This window comes from Cataglyphis hispanica, chromosome 7 (assembly GCF_021464435.1).
Source record: "Cataglyphis hispanica isolate Lineage 1 chromosome 7, ULB_Chis1_1.0, whole genome shotgun sequence".
Lineage (NCBI taxonomy): Eukaryota > Metazoa > Arthropoda > Insecta > Hymenoptera > Formicidae > Cataglyphis > Cataglyphis hispanica.
Window position 1 is genome coordinate 3,424,834 of NC_065960.1, and position 16,552 is coordinate 3,441,385.

The following is a 16,552-nucleotide window of genomic DNA, read 5'->3' on the forward strand; positions in this document are numbered from 1 at the left end:
GGAAAATAGAATAATCTGCTAATGGAAATATATTCATACATAAATACCCTACCGGTTAACTCGATATCACGCTTGAGAGATTCGATGTTCTCAATTTCGAATAATAGGCTTACGAGAATGAAATAATTTCATTAAATAGGCGAGCAAGCACAAATGAAATTCAGATAGAGGTATTATGTCGAAAGAAATATAACTGCGACATTGTATTACATTTACGAGCTTCTTTAAAACGCGTCTCCAGAATTTTACTAAGAATTTAAAATTCATCGTATTAGCTCGTTAATCTCATTTTTCACGCGGATCTTATATTTGAGTATAAAACGTCCAAAGCATATAATACGTACATTTAATGATATTTCCAAAGCACAAGAGTAAAATTTGCTTTTGTCAGCATGAAAATTTAAAAATTAATTATTTTTATTACAACGTAATATCGCCTTTATGGCATAACCCATAATATTTGATTTGTAATAAGACTAAAGCAGTTACTTTTTTTCTTTTTATCTTAATAGTCATTGTATCTTTGCGGACAGCAGATTGTCTCGAATATCTAACAATATACGTTTGAGAATATACTACGAGAAGTAATATTGCGAAAGAAAAACGATCAAACCAATTTGCGCCGCAATAATCTGATTTCTATCGGCAGGTAATGGGGTTTTAAACAAAATTAGAGAAACGTCTTCGGGCTGAGCGCGATCAAATCGTTATCTACGACGTTATTACGCGGACGAGATGACTTGCAAAATGTTATAAAATCTACATTTCTTAATCATACAAATGATGATAAAAATGTACCTGTTTTTATTAAACGAATACAAATGCTGTCAAATACAGAAGGAATCAACATCTTTTACAATCACAAAAAGCCGATGAGAGTTACGGGTAAATGTCCAGCGGCATTTACTACCCTTTGTCGCAGTCGAAAGATCCATTAAGACGTAATACAGTTATAGGATAGTATCCCGAGCGCTAGTAACGCTGTTAGCTCCAAACTCTGTTATGAAGGCGCACGAAATGTTTCAAAGCGCGGCTTTACATTGTAAAGTTTTTCTTTTTCACATTAAGGGGCGAAAAGAGTTTGAAAGTGCTAATACAGATATTAAGTCTTATTATTTCGCTACTTTTTTCATTTCGATTCAATATTATACGAGATTTTGCGAACGCGAAATTGCTATCTCTTGTCGAAGAAGTGAGTGGCTCATTTGGTGAAATACATGCGTTTATTCTTTAACTTAAAAACTTTGTCGCGTAATCTGCTGTGAATGCTAGCGCAATGTAAAAGTGACGACGGTACGAGAATTGCAAAAGGTAGCGTAACGAGGTTCGCTAACTTTTTGCTCGAGCAATAAAATTGTTGATCTTGCTTAAATGCTTTAAATGCATATCATAACTTGACAAAACATTGGTATAACAAGGTGACTGCAATTAATTTTACATATGTATATTATTAAATATTTAACAATCTGTATGTGCCATTTATAATATGTTTTCTTTTTGTTGTAAAATAAAATTATCTTGTAATTTTAATGATCAGCAGTATGTGTGTATATATATCTTTCAAATATAAATATAAAAATGTTAAACAATTAAGTTATGTAAAAATAAATTAATTTCAATAATTTTCAACCTAATCTACATATATTATAATAGAGTTAAATCATTAAATTTTCATTAAATATATAGATTAGACAAGCGTATATAAAATAAAAATAAATGAAAGCTCAACGTACATCGTATGTCAGATTCCAAATGAAGTGTACATATGAATCCGTGACAGCAAACAAAAAGAATGATAAATGGCTAAAAAACATTAACATCGGAAATGCCGACACAATAAAAAAAGAATATATTTTTTTTATAAACATATTTGTGTTTGCAATCGCATATACATCATATATAGCTTAATTTATGTTGGACTTTACTTTTCATTCTTTCAAAATCCAAAAATAAATTAAAGATTACGTAAAAGATGTATACACATTATTGTCCGAAAGCCTTAGCTAATCTGTTATAAAATAATATATATAGAAATTTAATATGTAAAAATGTATGTGTATCAAAATTTTGTACTATATCATATTAAAAATCGTACATATATACTCATTTTTTAGATTTTATGCTTTAATCCACTTCAGCACTCTCTATAAGGATACAATTTAGTTATGCTATTAATCATTATTAATATATTTTCTTTCTCTTCTTCCTTTCTCATTTTCCATCTTATAAATCACCTTAAATTTATGAGGCACAATTTTGAATTGTATCATTATTTACTCGGTTTGGGGTAAATCTTATATTCGCAATAAAACTTCTCATTTTGACGTTCTCGCGAGAAGCGAAGGGTGAGATCAGCATTTCCCTGCCAGTTAACATAAGAGCAAAAGAATCTAACGCGAAATCATATACAAGAATAGATATCCGTCGAATCTGACCTACTATAAATTGTTGTCGTGCATCTATGTACACCTTGAAGGGTAGATGGGACTGAATTCGAACAGAGATAGCAAGTGATGTGTTACAGAAGGCGGTATTCCTACATGTCGATACCGGAAGTCGGAAATACAGAGATGTCTCGAATACTTCGTGGTGTGCGTAATAATGAGATCAAGAAATCAGAAATGATTTTGAATAATGGCAAACGCAACAAGAACTTTATTATTGTTGCAAATTTGATACAAGTTATTTAAATTTCTAAATTTATGTATCAAATCGGAAGTTTTATATTGAAAAGAAACATATGGTACAAAATTTAATAAGTATATTATATTATATTATATTCAGAGGATGTGCTATTTCTAGTATCCAGAATCCCTAGAGGAATTTCTTCGAAATTATGTGTGGAAGTTCAATATTGACTTTTGGAACACCTGCTTGCATTGAGAACTTACTATGATAAGACATGAACTAAGCACAATGCGATTAAGTATTTAATATAATATATAATATATTATATTATATGACTAAATATAACTTTATAGTTATAGATAATTACACTTATATTAATATCATAATTTTTTGTCTTTTATATGATAATAAGAAATTTTTTAATTAAAATTTATTAAAATCATTAAAATTGATGTAGTTTTATTAAAGTTATTTTCTACAAACATGTTTCTCTCCATTACGATAAAATGGCTTGAGAACATTGCTGGAGTTAATCGAATAAATAGAAAAAGTAAATACAAAGAAGAAAGATTAAAAAGATGTGGAGATCTAGATCTCTTTAAGTAACGTTCAGAATTCTATTCTTCTTAACGTTTGCGAAAAAAACATCTTAGCCGATATTACTTGTTTTAAATGATCACGGTGGATTAATGATTTAGAAAAAAGATCTGTGTTTTACACATCTATCAGTTTCAAAAGTTCGAAATACATATCATTGATCGCACTTTTATATTTTTATAATTTCTTTCATTCTTTATTGATTGATTGAGCTTTTAAATGTAAGACTTGAGATTTTATAATATAATATTTTATTAAATGTAAATTGTTTATAAAATAAAAAATTGTTGATTAATATTATCAGTTAAGTTGAAAATAAATGTGACTTAATATTTAATACGGGAATACTTTGGCAGACTAGTGTATTCTGATTTTGAAACTTTTCGACGATAAATCCATATCAAATTCCAGCGGGACAGATGCTGTACAAACAGTAAACAGGTCCGACCTAAGGTCGAGATTAAATTTGAATTTACGAAAATTTTGTCAAACCGACAGATAATCACGGATTACGTATTGAAACAGTTTTATTTGTCAATTTCGCATTTCGTATAATGAATATTGTTTCGCAAATTAAAATTGACATCTCTATCATGCTTAAATCATTTGAATCATCAAATCGTAGAACTATTTTGAATTGACAAATAAAAGTTTGCCAACGGCGCATAGGAATTTACTTCATTCTTTTTTTATTTTATTTTAATTTATAAATGGGAATATATTAAATAATTTATATATTAAAATATAATTTACTATTCTCTGTTTTAACAAAATTATTATGTTTATAAGAAATCAACCTGCCCCAATCCATATATCTGAATCATATATACGATATTAATCCGTTGTTTTTGTACTGTTTAAAATTAGAAAAATAATATAAAAGAAATTGCTGAAAACATTTATAAAAACGATACTTTGAATTTCAGCGATTATTTTCCGTCAAGTTTTATCCCAGTTTGTGTCAAAAGACTAAAAATATCGAGCTTCTTCAGCGTCATGGCAAGATCATGCAGGGAAGTTTCAAGTAAAGAGCACGTTTTCTAAAGCTAAACTATACTAAACTATAAGGAAAAATCTGAGAAAAATGTATAGACATCAAGTTGTTGATAATTTTAATTTCCCGGAAGAAAAGCCGATATAGTTAAAAATCTCAAGCATGAGATGTAAAACTTTTGTAAATGCAGAATTTTTGTAATATGCATATTTTAATGATAAATTACGAGAGAAACATCAGCTCTTGTGTTTTTCTAAATAAATTATATGTGTAAGCGCTTTTAAGAAATTACATTTGTTTGAGATACATTTGAGTTCTACCGTCAAAAAAATATAATTACAAATTAAATTATTTCTCAAGTATAATATACACGTAATACAATGGTTTCAGAATGGTTTTTATGCGTTGCGTCGAAATGTATTACAGTCGAAATATTAATATAATCATATAATGTGCAACTGCAATGCGAAAACACTGTTGCATTTGTGGTAGAACAGTATGTAGCAGCGATTATTAATAAGTTGATCATCGAATGTGCATACGTTATCGTCGAGAAATGTCTTTGATATATTATTCGAAAAGCACCTTCAATAAACGAATTCACTCGATGCAGAAAGGATTGCATTAAATATCGGTATTTGGAGCTTCACGAGACGGATAAAACGTAAGAGTTGTTAACATCGGCGTCGCGGTTGGACGCGACCGCTTTAAGGTGCGCGCGTCTGAAAAGGTGTAATAAAGCGGGTAAGCAGGCGAATTACCGTAAAGTTGCGCGGCATTCCTCTCTAAGCCACATTTCTCTCGTGCACGGTTTCACCAGAAATTGATTTCAGCGACTCCTCCTGAAGGCGAGATCCCCCTTTACGTTACTTGGTTGACTTTCGTTTTAGCACGCCAAGTATACCGTTTTTGCTAATATTTTAAATTAGCATCCAGCAGGCTGACACTTGATGTTGCCATTAATCCCGCTGCCCTTTTGATCCAGGGAAGTGTCACCGAGCTCTTTATCACAGCTCGTCCGATTTATGTATCGCACGACACATCCAATTTACGCATCGGACGAGGATATCCAATCGAACTTTTGCCCTTTGATCTCACTGTGAGAATCGCTTCCTCTGATTGTATCACGGTAGCAATTGTACTTTGTGATTTTGGGATATTCGTCAATCGATCTTGAACCGAATATTCTCGCGCACTACAGTCACTGAGATTATCCCGACTAATTAAAGTAATGTAATCAACATATGGCGACACAACATGAATAGATAAATAGTTTAAGATATATTTATAATTTTGAAAGTGTATTAATTATTATTCCCCGGAATAACACGGAATTGAGAGACAAATCTTTCACGAGTAGTCTTCAATTAATTGTCTTGTTCACGAGTCGCATCGTTCAACTAGCGATGCCAGATTCGCAATGAAACAACTAATCGTTTCAGTTTTGGCGAAGTAATTCGTACTGCACTGCCAATACTATTTTCGGAAAAGTTACTAATGCAGAGCCGCAATTCCCCGCGCTCAATTTGCCAGGTAAATTAGTGAAACGATGCATCATGTCCCTGGAGCCTGTTCCAAACATGACGCGTATACATCCGTCCAAATTGCTGCCTATGTTTATTGCTTTTTTTTCTCTTGCTGTTTTTTTTCAACAAGCACAGATGATGACAATGTTGGATTTTTTTTCCCGGTAAATTCTGTTCGCGTTTTATGATGCGAGAAGTTTCTTCGAAATAGATAGCGCGTAGATAGTAGCTATCTCAGTGTACCATCCTCTCTCGATCGGAGTGAAAGAGCAACCGCGTCGCGTGGTGGCGGTTCGCGCACTGTTACCCCGTAATATTCGCCAACCCTCGTCTACCAGGAGGAGTTTTAGAACGGCGATATTGGCAATGCGCAGTCGCTCGCGCTTCCCACAACCCCTAACATTCGGATATGCGAGAGGAAACCCCCGACTCAGCTCTCTCCCCCCGTGCAGTAGAGATATATGTGGATCCTTGATCTTCCTTTCTCAATCTCATCATTCGCAAAACTCCGGATCCAAACGATGCATAAACATTATGACACGGACATTCGGTACCATATGCGTTGCTTGACGTTTCTAGCATGAGAAAGGTCCTTTCAAAATTCTTTTTAAAATCTCGATAAATTTTTCCCGCCATTTACGAAGCGTTCAAGATTCGAAATTGTATTTTTGCAAGCGAGTCTATATTTCTCTTAAATATAGGGGACAAATAATTGATATGATTAATTATAGATTGTAAATGGTATTTTGAGCAGATTGTAATAAATTTTTAATAATTTATAAAGTAATAATTTATTGTTATATATTAATTGTATATATTAATTGTACAATATTATAAAGCTGCATACAGTAATTATTGCTTATTCAGAACTCACATTTATTATGTATGACAGTATATATCTAGGTACTACATTGAAACTTGGCTCCTTTGCCACATCCTCTTTAATTAATAAGCCAAATTCTTAATCAATGCCAAGAGCAAGTGAATGAAATTGTATTTGGGAGGGTTATATACATTAATATCATTTATTATTCATAGTAAGAGTTCTCTCAATATTTTCGTGCTCAAAGTTAAAGTGCCTTCCCAAACGTCTCGAACTCTCTGTCTGGAACTCTCCAATTACCACGGCCATCTTGAAAGCTTTTCCTCTTAATCTCATGGTGATTAAGTCCCTCCCGGCACAGTTATCCGCATAATGAGAAGTGATCTCTACAAAATTTTCAAATGGCAGTCGGAAATGGTTTAGAGCTATAAGTTGCGGTGGACGAAAATCAATTAAGGAAATAATGAACCTCGTTCCCCGACTATATTCGCCGATGACAAAGTATGTCAATCGCTGTTCTACATACGCACCGCGGCTTTAGCGATAGTTTATGTATCTGTCATATAATTGTAAGTTCCATAAACCTCGTTCGGAGTTTGAAGGACGATAAGAAATACAGCAATGCTTCACGCTAAAAATTTCCTCCCCCTCCTTCATTCTTCGAATAATTTACTCGTAACCGGGAGTAAAAAGCCACATGGCCTCTCTGCAATCATCTAATCTCTCAGAAATGAGCCGTGGGAGTTAGATTGTTCCTCCGTTTTACTCACAACTATACTTTTCATAACTGAAGTTTTCAATTGACTCCGAGAGACAAACAACGGACTTTCCATTGATTGTCCTTGAATAGTTTGCTGCAATCAACGCGGATGCAGTTTTTCTGTTTAATGAGTAAATGAAGCCACCGATGTGCTCAGATGTTATAAAAGATTTTAACTTTTTAAAAACTTTTGTAATTTCCAAAAAATTATTTCTAAATAATTACGTTATTTTTTTAATTTCTAAATAATTTCTCAAATAATTCAAACAATATATATTAATATTCTAAATGTTAATGATTTTAGTAATTTATCTTGGAAATTGCAACTGAGAGAGAACGTTTCGCGACAGTTTTAATAATGTATATTTCTTAATAAATTTTGTAAAATAAAAACTACAAAAAAGGAATGTAAAAATAGGTACAATTTAATGTTTTCAAAAAATAAAAAAATTGTGATGTAAATGACACAATATTAAAACAATTATAATGCAACAATAGTTTGACAACTTCTTTCGACCCAAAATTCAAATTGAAATTTTCTAGATACAAAGCTTGCTCTTGTTTCAAAGTGCAAAGCATAATTGTGTATGCAAATTAAGACGAAGCTAGGAAACGTGAATTTGTCGAAATAAATAACTTTCTTGACGGAAAACGCAATTCACGCGTATTTCGCATCGTCGTTGAAAAAAATAATGCACTCTTATCTGTATAGTAAACACATGCAAGCTTATTATCAGCAGCATTAGACGTGCTTAATTCTCACTAATATGATTACAAATTGCAATCAAATATCACAGATCAATATACATTGAATGATTCGGAGAAACAATGACAAAACGCATGGCGTATAATAATTATTTTGAATCGAACACTGTCTTTATTGTCGTATATACAATCTCGAAATGGAATATTAGAACGGATAATTAGAAAAGGCTGGCAGAAATAAAATTTTCTTTTTGGATGACCATTACTAAGTCTAGTGCGATATTTTTCTTACAAAAATTAATTACCAGATCAAAGACGAAATCTTGGAAGCTTTCTCATCAAGTATGCTAAATTTATCAGTAATGATTAAATATCCTTTAAATTACATCCCGCGCCCAATATACATATATGTATTGCTTTTGGGTCATCCAGAGCTTTCATTAACGAAGACTATCGGCGTGAAATCGATTTTCTCATACATTTACAGCTTATCTTCGATTATAAGCAATACTCAGCATCTGCTATTTAATATCAATTAATTGCATCTGCTGACGGTTCTTAAATCTCTCTTTCTCTCTCTCTCTCTCTCTCTCTCTCTCTCTCTCTTTCTCATGTACACACACAAGCAGCAGCTAAAATAGTGCAATTATATACCGATAAATTTCACGGGTTCTTCTCTTTTCGTCTTTAAATTTTCTGCTTCGCCAAGAGAAATCAATCGACTTTAACATTTCTGTTTTGCTCTTGACTGACCATTTAAAGCGATTACGTCGGCCGCTTTCGAAAGGCAAGGCAAGGATAACGAGAGACGGCCGGTTCATCGGATAATACCCTTTATGTCGCTTCTGAACTTGCAGGAGTTCAATTTGCTGGACATGCTTCCAGCGATCATATAGATAGCCCCGGCACGTGTGTCTCGATCCTTATACACTGAACGATGAGGCGATTATTCATAATGCCGTCGGACGGCACAAAATAGATCAAATTATTCAGCAGTCATCTAGCCGCGAGCTTGAAATATTTCGGACCGAATGTAATATTTAAATTGCTTGCTCGTTTAAATTTCATTTATGAATTAATCAATTATTTAGGACGTGTTTTAATATAATTTTCATATTTGCGAAGATGAATCAACTAATTTAACAAAATGTAAAAACAACATGTAAAAAGATTTGAGCTTTGATAAATGTATAAAGTTTAATATAAGCACAGAATATATAATAAATGTAAAAAGATAATTTTATTATAACATTCGTGATATAAGAATTTAATTATATAAGTCTTATATTTTATTTTTGTAAATTTTTTTTACTTCAATTTCTTTATTTTAGAACACCAAAATAAAAAATGGAGTTAATTAGTTTGGCTTCTGAGAAATTTACATTTATTGTTATTTTGTATTTTAATATTATGATTTTAAACTTTAAAAAAAATTGAAAAATTTTATTAGAGCAATATTTATAAATCTATATAATAGAGCAATATCGATATAATATATTGGCAAAATTATAGTAAGATTATGAAATAATAGTATACCATTCGAATTAGATTTAATTCATTACATCTGGCTAAAGTTAGTCCGGATTGTATCAAATCTCAATGGCGAAATTTGCTGAACAATATATACTATTCAATATATACTAAGCTAGGAGTTAGGTACCAAGAATATTATTTCCCGCAATGTTCTGAACACTTAATGCCTTTATCGATCGTCTTTATTGTAAATCTGATAAGACCCTGGACAGTACGTACAAATGCATTCATTGAATAAATTGATTATGTAACTATAGATATACATCACTTGGTTTCTGCTTTATTTGGTCTGCCATTAAAAGTATTTAGTATTTATATTTGACATGCTTGAAATCGTAAATAATATTGTAATAAAAAAATACGCACAAAAAGAAAATAGATGTTGGTGTGTTAATTACATAAATCGATTGATATTTAATATAATTAATATTTTATATAAATATTATATGTATATATATATATATATATATATATTCTTCTATCCTGCAAGACTCGATAAAAACAAATCTCATAAGATACACTTTCAAATTATCCGATTGTTGAGTATGAAAATCAAATAGAGGAACTCACCGCACTACTTTCTTTGGCGGTCTTTTTTACATTTCACACTTTTAAAAATTTAACACGAATAAAACGCTCCCTTGAAAGCAAAAAGCAATATCTGCTTCGTACTTTATGAAAAATAGACGTTCAAAATAAAACGTTTTTCTCTTGCTTTCTTCATTAATTTTCACAATTTAAATTCTGACGCGACTTTATCAAGCGCATTCGGAAATGATCTCAACCGGCGTATAAATCATAAATGTCACAAAAGGTTTTCACTAACTAATTCGTTTTTATTACAGTCACATCGGCGTTCTAATTCGAATTTTCTACGCCTGTATTCCAACGCTTCTATTTGACGCTTATTCGCATTAAAAAACAATGCATAGAAATACAATAAATGCAAAAATTTATTTTCTCTATCTTTTCGTATGATACTATTCAAGAGTAACAAAGGAACTCTTTACAGGATGATACAATATAATAAACGAGAGAAATAAAAAGAGAAAGTTAGAAATGAGAAAATTAAGATAGCTGCAAAATATAAATCAAGACAAAATTATAAAGTAAATAATTATTAACTAACAATCTCTAAGAAGTAAACGCTAGTCTATAATATCTTGTTGAACACTAAGAGATCTCTTTTCTATCAAAATTTAATTAGACGCCAAATTCTCTTCATGATTTCTTTTAAGTTTTAACGCTAAATATCTTGACTACTAATCAAGTCTCAAGTCAAAAATTTATTAAAGTTAGGTCAACCTATTAGTTAAAGAGTAAGATTCTATTATCTATTTTCTACTTTTCTCTTAGGTATAATTTGTTAAAAAACGTGTCTAGAAAAGTTTAAAAGAGCGTAATCAAATCACGCGAAATCCGCGACTCGTATTCTAAATTAAAAAAACAACTCCTGCGTAAATAGAGAAATAGATCGCGTCCGCTAAACATCGTTACGGGGCAGGAAAGGGACAAACGCAATGTACCCAATTATATTCTATTCCGGCGGAAACTCGGTTTTCCCGACAAGGCAATTCGTTCTTATTTGCAGTCGAGGTCACGATGAAATAACGTCGATGCTCGCCGGAAGCCGCAATATAGTCTACAAGCGTTTGAGAAGCCGACTGAGATTGAATCAATCCGTTTTAGATATTCAATTTTTCACAAGTATAGCATCCCATCGGCAAATGATATTAAAATCGAAGGAGAGATATATTTTACCGAGAAAAATTATTAATCTTTTTGCTTGGTGCTGTAGAAGCTTAATCGGCCTACAATATGTCAGAAGCAGATAAGCGAGAAAAACGCATTAATAATGTAATAAAAAACACAAAAATATTTTACGCATTTAATTCATATATGCTTACTTCCATTTATCTTATATTTACTTGATGGAAAAATATTGTTAGCAAGGGAAATGGTTAGAACCGATTGATTTAAATTATTTAAAAAGTTGAACATTCCATTGCGTTGAGTAGACGGCATATTATGGTAGCCACTAACATAAAGGAATGCAAAAACGATTTTCATTTAAAAGCAATCGAAAAGTGAACGCAAACGTACGTCCCTGTTTGAAGGATTTTGAGTGATTGCAAACAGTTCCTTTTAAAACGCCGCTGCCGGCGGGTTGCGAAATGATGTGAAAGTAACGAATGGAATAGTCTAGGTTTTCAACTGTAGCAAGCCGGGAAAGCATTTACGTGGCAACCAATATTCTGCGTAAACACGTGTTGCTCTTCTACTTTGGCAATACGTGTGGCTTTTTATCGGGCGGTTATTGGGGCGTCCAATTTTCGTTCTACGAACGATAACTTTTAGATGACATGGCTCATCACGGCAAACGGAAATTGTTTTGTATGTATGGCGTGTATTTATGGTATGTATTTATAATATCGTTCCGATAATTTAGTTTTGCTCCAACGTTCCATTAATGGAACGAGTTTGCCACTTCTCGAATGATGACGTAGTCATTACACAATATTTGATATGTAAAAGTCTAATTTATAGTCGGAGATATTAAACAAAAATCAAACATGTCACCCTTTTAGTTCAGGTTGAGCATGCAAAAGGTTGTATCAACCACGATGATTTTAAAGCGAAGCGTTTCACATCAGGAAATTTAACGGAACAAACATATAGCCCTTCGTGACTGCAAATAATTTGTTCGATCTCGCATTCAGGACGTAAGCGTCGTGATTTCGTGCGGTCTCTTCTCCCAGTAGGATATATAGCGAATCCTCCATCAAACCCTCGCTTGTTAGTTCATTCTACTCGAGATACTACCTTCTGAGTAGAATACCATTTTCCTTGACGCTATTCATGGCGTTGTGTCTATCTCTGTATCTTCCTGTTTCTCTCTCTTTCTCTTATTTTTTCTACTTTCCTCTTTTTGTACTATTAATTGACAGAAACTTCGAAACGAAATGTCAAGTTTTCGGATACGAGTTCAAATAAATGACACAATGCCAGATTCTCAAGAATATGACACATTTGGTGATTGCACCATGAGGATACGGTGAAAATGACATTGTCGCACAGCTGACAAAGTGATGAAAATGCGAAAAGGAAATGGACTTAACTCTCATTTGAGATGAGCTATCTGAGACTAGCAACGAAGTGAACAAACTGCAGAAGGACAGGTGACTAGATGGATAACTGGTTGAGAAGAGCTTGCAATTTTTATATAATTTGTATCATAAGCTATGCGTATATAATGTGTTCTTTATATTTGCAATATTTTTAGATATTCTTTAGAATTGATGCACATATAAATCTAACAATTGTATTATACATTTTGATTGAAAGCGGCTTGTCGATCGTATGTGCTATAATACGATACGTAAGGCGATATTCAAATGCGAAATATTGAAATAGTATTGTTGCCGCAACAATACTCTTCCGAGAACGACACAACGGTTTCTGATAAACACGACCACCTGTAAAGTTTGTATTTATTCATGGTCGACGAGCGCAAGACATCAAGCAACAAGATATTCAAGCTGAAATATCATAGGCTCTAGAGTAGCGGATTTTCCTTCCTATATTTTATCGTCTAAAACTAGCTGCGCTGAGGTTTATGATCCTTTCTCTATCGTAATAATTAACATCGTACTATAATCGAAACATCGTGCATAAAATTACAATGCTAAAATAGTCACAACTTTTTGTGAGCAAAATGCAAAATGTGCATTTTTAGAAAATTGATCAAAACGATGATTTAAATAATGAGAGTCAATTTTAATTATCTACTTATTAAAGATAAATGATTTAATACATCTTTTTTTTTTTGCTTTTGCTTTGAAACATTTTATGTTAAATAGAAACACTATAGTTTCCGAAATAGTTTAGCATCGTGGAACCATGTGACTTCTCAATAACATTGATGAAGTACAGACACGTGTTTCCTAAATTTGTATACGGAATGTAATTAAATGTAAACGAGAGATAGAAATGCTCTGTGGAATAAACGTGCAGAATCAATGTATGAGAATCTAAATACTGTATCAAGACAAAAGATTCAAAAAATTCTTTTCTAATACATGCGCAATTCAAAGACTGACATATTAAGATCTTTTAAATAAACCGCCTGACCAAGTAACTTCAAAATTTTGAAGAATCTAGAGAGAAGATACAAAACAAAAAGCTGTAGATACAGACGGAAAATATTGCGAGAGACTGAAAGATTGCATGCTGCGTACTTTGGGCGTCATCAAAAAGGAGGAAAGTGAAGCCTCGAAAGAACGAACACTTGACTTTGGCTTCGGCTGACGTGGCTTTACGTGCCGGTATAATAGCTCTTGCCTTCGCCAAGATACAAGATATCTCGAAGTAACTTGCCAGCTGCCGCCGACACAGTCGTCAAGTCTATTCAGCAAGTTTGCAGCTTCAATCAAATATTTACATATTTAAAATTTATTTCAATTATTGCAATCATAGTATAAATTATAAATGATCGCACTAGGTGGATATTTTTATAATAAATATATATATTTTATATTAATATATTTTTATAATAAATATATAATATTTTTATAATTTAAAATTATATAGGATCTTTAATTTATCATTTTTAATTTTTTATGTCTTCTTTTGTATTAGTTAATGTCGCGTGATATCTCACTGGAGTCTTATCACTCGGAGGAAACGCGTAAAAAGCTATTAAATAGTCATCGTGTACATATACACGCAACATTGTTGTATCGTTTCGCATCTTTCGGTGATCAAGATGATGTGTTCTACCAGAAGGTCCGTGAATTAGGTCGAATATTAAGTGCTTAATACTCGCTTGTTTGCACTCGTCGGCGACGTGACACCCCGTCCAAATTGACGGATATGCCGAGCACTTGTTACACATAGGTCTCGTCGATGATTTGCACAATATATGACCTTCGGTACGTTGTTTGCATTGCAGAAATATAGTGTGCAACAAGCTCGTCGGCCTAAATTATACTCGAGCGTCTGATATCCATGGAGTTATGTCATTATTAGCATCAATAAATCCGATTCCAGTAGCATGAAAGTGAATCTGTGTTTACATGCCGCTCGAATACCTTCCATGTTTGCACGTGATCGTTAATTATCACCGGCAGTGTGCTAACGGTCACTCCATGTACGACACTCACGCTAAATATTCAAACGCATCAATAAATTAACTGTCGCATTGCTCCCTGATCTCCGTTGTATATTTTATTCGGATAATCGAAAAGCTCACCCACACGTGCTTTGTGGAGAGGAAAGAGAATTATTCATTTTGTTTATTTATATATGTGTCACACATCCATCATATTTTTTTATTTGTATTTCTCAAAGATCTCTTTACTAACTAATTATGAAATGTAAATTGTTTCATTTCTCGTTTTTTTTTATGAAAACTCGAAAATTTTGCCACGCCGTCAGAATAATACTATTGACATTATGCTGCGAGAGAGATTGAGAATATATGGAATATTTTATAAGATTTCCATTTCTGTCGAGTTCTGCTTTATACTCGATGGAAGAGATGGTCTTATGAGATTTAAGAAGAGTTAATCAGTAAATACGTGCATTCGCAAATAACCGCAAACTTTTAAAAAAATAGATTCGTACGTGACGGCAATCTGAATACTGAAATTCTCTTTCTTCGTTCTTATTCTTTTTCTTCGTGACTTTTCCGCCGCGCTCCATGAATCTTCGACCGATATCCAATCGAATTTCTTCGACATTCGTTTGGTAGCTACTTCGTAATGAGATTCTTGCTTTGCATGCAAAACGTAGATGCTAGATAGGCACAAGACGAGTTTAGACGATATCTCCTCTTCTACCGCCAGAAAAAAGAGCGAAAAAAATTTAATCTTTGTAGTTTACAATAGCTGCGTATTTTAAGGCTCTTTCTTTCTCTTGACATTCTTATTTCAATTTTATTAACATGTTTGCATATAATATTTAAATAAACTTAAATATTAAATATTAAAAAAAAATAAAATGTTTAAATCCATGTTAGTCTTAATATTTCAACTTCCTCCTGTAATACGTGTTTAATATCCATAAATCTTCTTGACATATTGCGTCAAATCGGAAGCCTGTAGATTATGACGTCGACGAGATTTTATACACACAAATAAGGGATGTAAATGTAATTTTTCTTTCGCGTGAGCAAATTTCTCATCCTCGATACGCGAGCGCAGACTGTCCCGTAGTCTCAGAGTCTCGTAGACGAATTTAGAAAGTGGATGTACAAAGGATGGAAAACGATGCGAAAAACACGTTGTACCGTGTTTATCGAAGGGTCAGAGTAAATAGGCGTTTCGTACACCCTTGGTTGTTCTCATGCCTCTAGATTATTTACAAGGAGGAAGAGACCTAACTCGTAACATTCTACGAAACGCGGACTCGGACTAGGATGTTACCTCCATTATTCAACGAGACAGCCTGTTCCACCGAAATGCCGGGGTTCTTCATTGGCGGATTACTTAATTCACACGTTACAAAGAACATTTATCAGCCGACTATGACATAGGAATTTCTCTTTGACATCAGCCTATGCTCGAACGAAGCGTAATCGCCTCTCAGGATCATTTTTCATACTCAGTCCCACCACGAATGTCTGTGAAAAAGAATCAAAGGAAAGAATTAAAATTATCGAATATTTAAGATCGCTTTAAATATGTGTTTTGTTAAACGATGAAGTTTAATATTAATATACATTAAATTATCTATTGTTATTGTATCGAGCGCCGATAGTGTAGCTTGATCATAATAGTAATAATAATAATCTGTGTTTAATTTAGAAGTAATATTTATTTTTGTGAAACTGTTTTGGATTGTTACAACTCTATAATAACAATAATAATTATTATCAAATATTTATTTGATTTAATAAGCGAATGAATAATTGGTGCACTTTGTTAACAATATGGCGAATATATCCTGCATGGTATCATATTCCTTTTGTTACGCTTTTATACGAC

General features: G+C 32.7%; 1 protein-coding gene across 2 annotated transcripts in view; it reads right to left on the bottom strand.

Moving 5' to 3' along the window:
- Positions 1-6,030, bottom strand: part of LOC126850732 (gamma-aminobutyric acid type B receptor subunit 2) — a 66,159-nt gene extending 60,129 nt beyond the window's left edge. For both annotated transcript variants that reach the window (XM_050593986.1, XM_050593988.1), the window contains exon 1: positions 4,981-6,030. The gene's annotated coding sequence lies outside the window, so the exon portion shown is untranslated. The remainder of the gene's footprint in view (positions 1-4,980) is intronic.
- Positions 6,031-16,552: the final 10,522 nt, after the last annotated feature.